General features: G+C 34.1%; 1 protein-coding gene across 1 annotated transcript in view; it reads right to left on the bottom strand.

The window, feature by feature from the left end:
- The window catches only part of LOC108747490, a 46,109-nt gene extending 42,039 nt beyond the window's left edge, over positions 1–4,070 (bottom strand). The window contains exon 1 of the mRNA XM_018485000.1: positions 4,057–4,070. The gene's annotated coding sequence lies outside the window, so the exon portion shown is untranslated. The remainder of the gene's footprint in view (positions 1–4,056) is intronic.
- Positions 4,071–9,421: the final 5,351 nt, after the last annotated feature.

Consider the following 9,421-nt stretch of genomic DNA (forward strand, 5'->3'; position numbering starts at 1 on the left):
CACACACACACACACACACACACACACACACACACACACACACACACACACACACACACACAGTTTGTTTAAATATTAATATATGTGTTTTATGCTTTTACAATCTCCTTAAGCAGATTCAAAACAATAATTAATCAAGATATATAATAAAAATCTCAAACTGTATGTACATATTACTCATGAATGTTGCAATATTCTTTTTTTAATTATCCGATACTAATAAAGTAAGTTTACTTTCTCTCTTTTGGAGCATAGAATCTAAAATTATGACTGTCAAAGTTATATGAGATTTGTTTATTATAAGTATATCTATATATCTAATTTAATTTTGCTTTTTCAATTCAAATGCCTCAATAAATTAATAATATTTATTTCACACGAATGTTAATACAACATTGCAAATTGTAACGCATTCAATTTTTTCTACTTGATGCCAGTATCTGGTTTTACTTCCTGTTCCAATTGTTTACTCATTATGAATAACTGTTACATTAAATCACGAATGCGCATAACCCGCAAATAATTACTCACATTGCCCGTACGATTGTGTTTACACTTGCGTAATCACGGGTCGGGGGAAACAAGTCGAAAGTAACATTTACAGAATGGATGCTGCGTACTGCATTTCTTTAAATGGCGAGGGAAATTAAAGTCGCGATTTTATGATGCAACTTCATTAATTGTAAGATCTCGTGCCGTAGAACGTTCGTAAATTATACTCGCGACATTTACGTGAAAATGTTTTTATGTTGGATGTACATATATTTTCCGTTCTAATAAATGTACATTTATGAAAAATCGAATGCATTTCGAAATTACTTTAATTGGCACAGCTTCTTTCATTTTTGTATTCGACCTTTTTTTTTTATATCTCTGTTATTTTCTATTTACCTTGATTTTTACTCAAGCAAGTTTCATTCAATTGTTATTCGAATTTTTTAGAATTTTAACGGTCAGTCATTTATAAATTTGTATGATGTTTATTTATATTCTTTGGCACTATATATATAACGAACCGATATTGATATTAAAGGCATGGTGTAATGTAATATTCATGTAATATAGATTGAAGAAAATCTAAAGTAAAAGTTAAATCCGACGTTTGTTGTGAATATTGTCAAATCAAAATATATGTATACTATCAATATATATTTCTGTATAATACGAACATTTACGTTTACTGGCTTATAATATTTGTTGAAATATTATCTAGTTGTAATTTTCACTTTGGTTTTCGATGCTTCTGTTTTCGTTGTCGAATTCACGTTTTCTATCTGATCCGCACTATTTACACTTTCCCACGATTATCAGATCGCTTACGTACGTGATGGCGTGTAAGTGTAACGAGTCTTCTTCTTCTTCTTCGGATTGCGGATGTGTCACAGTGTCACTGTCACTGACATCTCAGAAATTCCCACGTTTGTTCCCACTGCGCGTAATGGTTAATCGCATCTGACGGAGAAAACGTGAAATCTTTCGAAATATTTCGAAGTATTTGCAATTTTCACGATTGTATTTTTGCAGATCAAAAAATTGTAATCGTTCTTTTATCAGCGTAACGGAGCCTCGCGATTATTTCGAGTGACTCGTCGATGTACCCGCTAAGTGCGACAGCGATTTATCTTCCTTCTATTATTCGTTCGTAAATCAATCTGTAGACTGTCGTTACTTACATGTGCTTTTCAAACACAAACTTGACACTATTTAATATGAAATGATTGATCTCTAATCGATTTCAATGAAATTTGGTGTCCTGTGTATAATTTCGAATAAAGAGAATTTACCGATACAGATAGAGAGAGAGAAATCGGTAGATTATACAAATATTAATTCTCTTCAGGGTAAATCGACATTTAAATATATTTCGGTATCGTTTCACGTATCATGAATTGTTCTTGTAATACATTACTAACTGCCAACGAGTCGAGTTGAAATTGTCAAGAAAGTATGCTACTGGGATATCGTTGTTGAAAAACCTAGTGATCTACTGAAGACAGCTGATGGAAAATTTGTAGAATTACTCGTCATTATTATACTGTTTCACGAAGGCTCCAATATTTATTGCACAAAAAGATTTCTTTTTACTGAAGTCAAAAGATTTAAATACAGATTTGAAAATAATTTTGATTATCGAAATATAATTACCCCTATATGGATAGTCAGATTAATTGTTAGAGTGTCAAAATTCTTCCGCAGCATTGTTCATCACTCTCCAGTTTTCTACATAATTATTTTTATTGTTTAACAAATCTTTTTTTTTTTTTTCAGATTTGTATATAAATTTTCAGATACTTCATCAAAATCATTCCTTCTGTGTGTCAGCACACATTTTGTACTTTATATATACAATGAAAGATATAAAATATATAAGCGCGTAGATATTAAAATCATTGCTTGAAACAATAATACATTTAAGTTTAAAATCAAACGTGTAAGTTTAACATTAATTCAATAACGCGTTTTTGATTAATAAAGTCACATCGTAACATTCATTTAAGAATATTTCAGTAATTACGGAGCGCTTTACTCACACATCTATATGAAGCATAATTAGTTAATAGACTTATGCGACTATTAACGCAACTACAGTATTCAGTAACATTCTTGTGTAAGAAGAAGAGTGGAACAAAGAACGATTTCAAATGGGTTCCAAGTAGACAATCCTATTGAATTCTCTGTCCCTCTTCCTTTCCCTTTTTCTCTAATATATTTCATAGAAACCATTTATCCCATCCGTAGTGTCAATTTTAACACCACCGCGTCGCGACGTGACGTGACGTGACGTGACGTGAAACGAAGCTGACTTCTCTACATCGAAGTCAGATTAGCACTTGTTACAAATCACACTCAACACACCGCCCTCGCACTTGTCTCTTCTTCTCTCTCGTCCCTCCTCGCGTCAACGTTCAGTAGTGTACGCGTTACCACCGTAAAAATTGTCCGTAAAAAATATCGGCACTCGCTCTCCCCTACATCCCTCCCCCATTTCCCCGTGTGAGATTCCCTCTCGGTGCAACATCTCTCCCTCGGTGCGCGAAACTTTACAGCACAGCCGCTAGACACGAGATCCAGAGAACCCCTCTCTAGGTGCAACCTTTTTTTGCGAAGGCAAAAAACGCGCGTTTGAGCGGTTTGAGAGCCGCGAGTGGCATTCACCGGGCGGCTTTCAAGAGCCGACTGCCAACCCGCGAATGCCCCGAGGTGCACGTGTGCTGTGTGCACGTCGCCTCTCTCGGCTGCCTGCCCTGGCCTGGCTGCCTCAGTGCCTCTCCAGCGAGTCCTCGTCTTGTCTTCTTCCTCGGCCGTCGGCGCGGTACGCCATGGTGCGCCATAACTCGCGTACTTTCAGCCTGACGAGAGAGAGAGAGAGAGAGAGAGAGAGAGATCATGGCTCGCAGTTTCAGACTGTGGGTCAAGTCGCGACCTACGGCGCGCTGATATATCGTGAGCCCGTCCGGTTTCTTGAATACTCGGAATTCAGGGAATCCGGGGACCGCCTCACTGGGTCAGGTTCAATCGCCTTGCTGCTCAACCCTAAATTCCATTTAGGGCATAATCCTCGTCTCTCTCTATTGTTAATTTCACACAATTCTACCGCGGCTTGTAACGCTCGGGCCTCCGGTCGGACAGCACCAAATTATTACTTGGACATATTTTGTGCTGATGATATGGTGAAACGATTTCTTACGAATATCTATGAATTTTATTTGCTAAACATAATTTTGCTGAATATTTGCAAAACAAGGCGCTACGTTCCGCTGTATAAAAAAGTGACTAGGAAAACGAAGAAAGAGACATCGTTATTATTTAATAGTGAATTAAAAATCTGCGAACAAATTTAATTCATTATTACCCGGAATTTTCAGAAATAGAGATTACAGTAGTGTGAAATGATTACGATAATAAAGATTCATGATGCCGCTTTTGTATTGCGTATACAATTTATTTTGGAACCAATTACGGTAGTAAAAATTTTCCTTCTGTCTGATAAAATAATGAAAATGTAGAGAAAAAAATTTATTAGGAAAAAAAAAAGAAAAATAACTGGAAATTTACTTTAATTTTTATATCTCTTGGGGTATAAGTGAAATGTGTATTTTACCTTTATACGTAGAAATCTTTATTTTATCTTTATTTCACATCGTCAGCGAACATACCAGGCCCATTTTTAAATCTAAGCCTGGCCGCACGTAATATGGAACGCTCCGTGTAGTATTTACAGACCCTTTCTCGTTGCGAAAAAAAGCGAAATTTGTTCCAGCAATAGTTAATTGGTATAATTTGGATGAGTACATAATGACACATGGTACGACGAGAGATCGAAGGATGCGATTTCGATTAAGAACTAACGAGCCGACGTTGGGCGTAACGTGACACGCAACATATCACAATTCCTCGTTATGTGGAACGGAAATAAACGGTTCTCTGGAAACAAATATTTTGGTAAATTTGAAATGGCTATATTACTATTCTAAGTTCCCATACACATAATACATATGTAAAAAGATAACGCTAAAAAGGTAAAATTTCCCATCTTATATTTTAAGACATGATATTTAATTGTTTAACGATTTAATAATTTTTTAATATCGCCAGCATAACTTACAGGCATGCATGTAACAGTAATAAAATATAGAATATAGAATTAAAATTTATCTATAAAACGAAAGAATTTCTCGAAAAATTCGATTTATCATCAACAAAGTAGTTAATAATTGATTATATTAACATATGTATATAATATATTCGGAAATATTCTTACATACCTATATCCAAAGTTTAATGAACTTTCTAATAGATGAAAAACACGGACTCTTTAAAATCTTTCATGCTAATCGATCGAACTGATCGCAATTATTGATTTAAATTGGATGATCGTGATATTGAAGTAAATGCAATTTGCTATTTGCTCCGTGAATTGCTTGCGTGAATTTGGAATATGTATGTACGTACATAAAGGTGGTTGCGTGTGTTTTTATTTTCTCAAGCTGCCAATCTTACTAGGTCAGCTCGCTACGGGCTCTAATAAAGATTCTTAACGAAAGGTAATCAAGTACCGCTGCAGATAGAACCACAAGAAACGTCATTTTCATATACTTAATAATTATGCGACCGTTAATAAAGAACATGACAGGAACGTGAGGAATGTATTTGCTAGAAAACGTCTAAACAAAAAAAAACGTCTACTATTTTAAATTACATTTTTTTCTGATATAGCGTTTTGATCGATCGATTTTTATCGCACGATAATAATTAATTAGAAAGAGATAGAAGCGTGCTTCTTTTATAATCATAAAAAAAATGTAACAGTGTCATTCCAACAGTAAGAAAAGTTACATTAAATGCATAAGAGTAAAGTAGTTGATGAGTACAAACATGTACGTACACATCAAGTTCTCATTTTTTTTTATCGACAATCTATTATTTTCTGTATAATTACAAATCATAATACACTGCTGTTATTCGATGGCGGATTCGTATTTTATATTTGAAGTTTGAATTAAGATATTATATAAGCAGGATATATCTACTTTAATAGATGGCGTAAATTTTCTCTAACGTGTTGAACAGGTTTAAATTTAATTTATCATGTTACATCGATGGTGTAGCTCATCAATTGAAAGTTGGTACATTCCATAGCCATACGTCAGAATTTCAATTTAGCTTGCGATTTTCCTCTATATAATCTTAATTGTTGCACGGAGAAAATAAAATCTCAAGGATCCCAGCATATCAGATTCATAATCTGACCTGAGATAAGTGTCCTGCATTCGTGTATCACCCTGTAAGAGACTATGTCGTTTCCGGGTGCCTAAGTAACGTTAAGAAGAAGGAAGTAGCGTGAAGAATATGGTAATGAGACATAAGACCTGATTCCATAATGATTCTCATATCGCACAGGATGCATGCGCGTAACAACTATTTTTAAATAGGAGTCAATATTAATTAAATTCATTGCCACCGCCGTATACATCGATTATGAACTTGGTTAACGTTCAACCTGGTTAATGAAATTTTCCGCAACAATGTGCAGTCTTTGAGCGAAAAATGATTCACTAAATCTGACGTGCCGCGTTATTTTCGATTTGAGAGAGACTCAGATTATACGCAGCAATTAATTAACATTTAATGAAACATATATTTTGTGATACAATATTGCGAGCAGTCTCGACGAAAGTACAAAATCGATGCATAAAAAAGATACCAAATTGAATCATTCGTGTCACAATTCAGATAATGGTTCGGGTAATGGTTTTCCGTCAGCCTTGAAAAGTAAAATTCAGAGTGATTCCTTAGGATAAGATCCGACAGTAATACCAGTGGGTTAGATTCACGCTTGACCTGGGTTGAGCGGATACATGTAACCATGTATCAAGCGGCAAGAACGCCGCTACTTCCGGATGCTTGTGCAATGTCGGGAACAGGGAAGTAAGACGAAAGAAATGATAATTATCGACGTCTGACAGAATTGATAGCCGTAGTGAAACGAAGTCAGTTAGGTAAATCGTTATGAATCGCTTTGCTTCTGTTTTCCGAGAAATAGTTGATTCATCTTTATTTAGGAAGAAGAATATAAAGTCACTTCAATTTGTAATTAACAAATGGCTGTTACTAGTCATTTTTGTCTTTATATATATATTGAAGAAAGCAACAAAGACACTTTGTATAATTGCACACTGCGTTACTTAATGAAATTCAGTCTGCAAAGATCTGGAAACAGTAAGCAGATAAGTATAAAGGCCTGTTAGTGAAATATATAATCTATCTAACATGTATTTCTCTAACAAATTACTTAACGGCATATACCACAACGTAAGATGTTAGCAGCTAATATTTTATATTTTAAAACAAGTAACAATTAGATAGATAGACGTTCCGATCTTAGATTAGGTAATCTTCAGTATTACAATTAAATAATCAGATTCACGAGTATATTATCGCAACTATAAAACGAAAAGTTAGATGTCGAGCATTATAAGTTATAAGAAGCTATCATGTTGGAGTATTCTTCTCTCTATAATATACTCGTGAATCTGATTATTTAATTGTAATACCGAAGATGGCCTAATCTAAGGTCGTAACGTCCATCTATCTAATTGTTACATGTTTTAAAATATAAAATATTAGCCGCTAACATCTTGCGTTGTGGTATGTGCCGTCAAGTAATTTGTTGTTTTAAAATTCGACTACGTATCGACTTTTATTATCCATTTCTTTCTTTTTAACGCCTCTTTTTGAACTACTTCTTGCATGCACGATACAGAAACCGTATAGATCGATGCAGAAACTGCAGTAGATGCAACGTTTTGTCTCGAAATTATATTGTGCATAACAAAGGATTAATTTATGCAAATGGCTATCTAGCAAAGCGGGCCGTATGATCTTACGTAAAACAGAACTGTAATCCCGTGAGAGAAACGGACGATCAAAAAAGGAATGTAAAACGTATATAATGCCTATAATATCCATGTGAACGCGGTTTTGTATTACGATACCTCTCTGAACAGCATACGAGATTGTGGTCGCATGCCCATTACGTAATATTCTTCCAGCGGGAAAACTGTCTACCGGAAAACTTGTCACGACTGTAATCCAGTTCCTGTTTTTCATGCTTTCTTTTTTAATACACAGAGAACCAGGTTAATGAAATGCATAAACAGAGGAGATACATTTTATGTGTAATATATTCAATCGTATTGAAAAATTAACGTATAATACAAAAAAGATATAAAACAAAAAAAAAAGAAGGAAAAATAATAAGGATACAATCTCTCGATTTATTGTCAAGTTTTCAAATTACTGCACGCATATCTGAACACATTAATCCTCCTCTATCGAGTGAAATGTCGAAGACACGCATGAGAGGTTGTCAGTTGATCTTGCCTAAGTCACTTAATGTTGTGTTACACTATAATTACAGATTTTAAGCGAAAGTTACATCTTGCGATGTAAATTATTACGCAACGTACAAGTATAAGCTATATATATTACCTATCTCTGATTTACATTTACTCGCTGCTATCGTAACATCTAGCAAGGACCGTGACGCCGTAGATGGTTGTATCAAACGCTAATTTATTTTTAAAACACTGAATTTGTGTTTTTAAAGCAATGAATTTCTGTCTTAGAACAGATATAATATATTTTTAGAACATGTTACAACTTTACCTAACTTTGTTAAAACATTTCCCCCTAAATCGGAGCAAGATGTACTAATACGAATTTTTATATTTTACTCATAAACAGCCTAATAAAATTACACCTTTTTGCAAATAATACATAAATTTAAATAGTTGTTGCGTGCATGTTATATGCATTAAAAGAAATCAACATATAAATAAAGAAATAACATGTTATATGTATACATTTTTAAGAATTTTGGTACAACTGCTCTCAGTCTCCTCCTGAAAAATAGAAATATTTTAAATACTCGAGTTAAAGGAAACACGTATGTACAAGATAAAACTAAATCTTTTGATAAATACGTATATATACTTTTACAATAAAGGGAGCAGAAACAAAATTATCGAGGATACGAATTTTGTATAAAATATATATAGATATTATTGATCACCAGAGCAAAATGTGTGAAATGAGAATGACCGATATGTCGCATTTTGCCGTAGGCAACTAATTAAACGGACTTAAAAAGTTGTCGGAGCAACATCATCGTTAAGTGGGACGAGATGTCGCCCTGCAATCGGCGACGGTACGACCTACAAGAATATTAATTGTTTCATATTTATTTAATAAAATTCTTGTGGCTAATTATAACATTTTTTAGCAGTATTCAATATTAGGAAAATGATGATGATTTAATCTTAACAAATGACAAATTCAATCTTCCTCAGCGTTAAAATCGAATTCAAAATCATCAAAGACATACTTATACCGTTCTCTCTTAACTTTAATTTGTATTTCATACATACGATTAACACAGATTATAATTATATTATCACAGGAAATACGACAAACTGACAAAAATATTTTCGATAATATTTAATATAATCATTTGGAGTATGTAAATAATTCATTTTTGTCATAAAGAAAAAGTTGATATTAAAAATTTTGCATGATGAAAATTGCCTTTACAATGAAATATGTATATATGCGAGAAATGGAAATGGGACATCAGAAATAAGCGATGAAACCCTCCTTGCATGGACAGCCGCAATTACATTCTCTTACAGTTAAGGTCAATAGAAAAAGACGCGCGAGGGTCTTGTCGATCTAGTTTGCTGTGTTAGATCTGCTCGCGAATAGATCTATCCAGTCGCTCTCGAAGAGAAGATGCATCTATAGTAATAGCCAAGCCTACGCCCGTCTTACATGGAATTATATACCGTTACATTATTTATACCGTGCTTATGTATTTTGCCCACGCATAACCGCTACTTATACCACCAACAATCACTTTTTT

The sequence above is a fragment of the Trachymyrmex septentrionalis genome, unplaced genomic scaffold, assembly GCF_001594115.1.
Source record: "Trachymyrmex septentrionalis isolate Tsep2-gDNA-1 unplaced genomic scaffold, Tsep1.0 scaffold2, whole genome shotgun sequence".
Lineage (NCBI taxonomy): Eukaryota > Metazoa > Arthropoda > Insecta > Hymenoptera > Formicidae > Trachymyrmex > Trachymyrmex septentrionalis.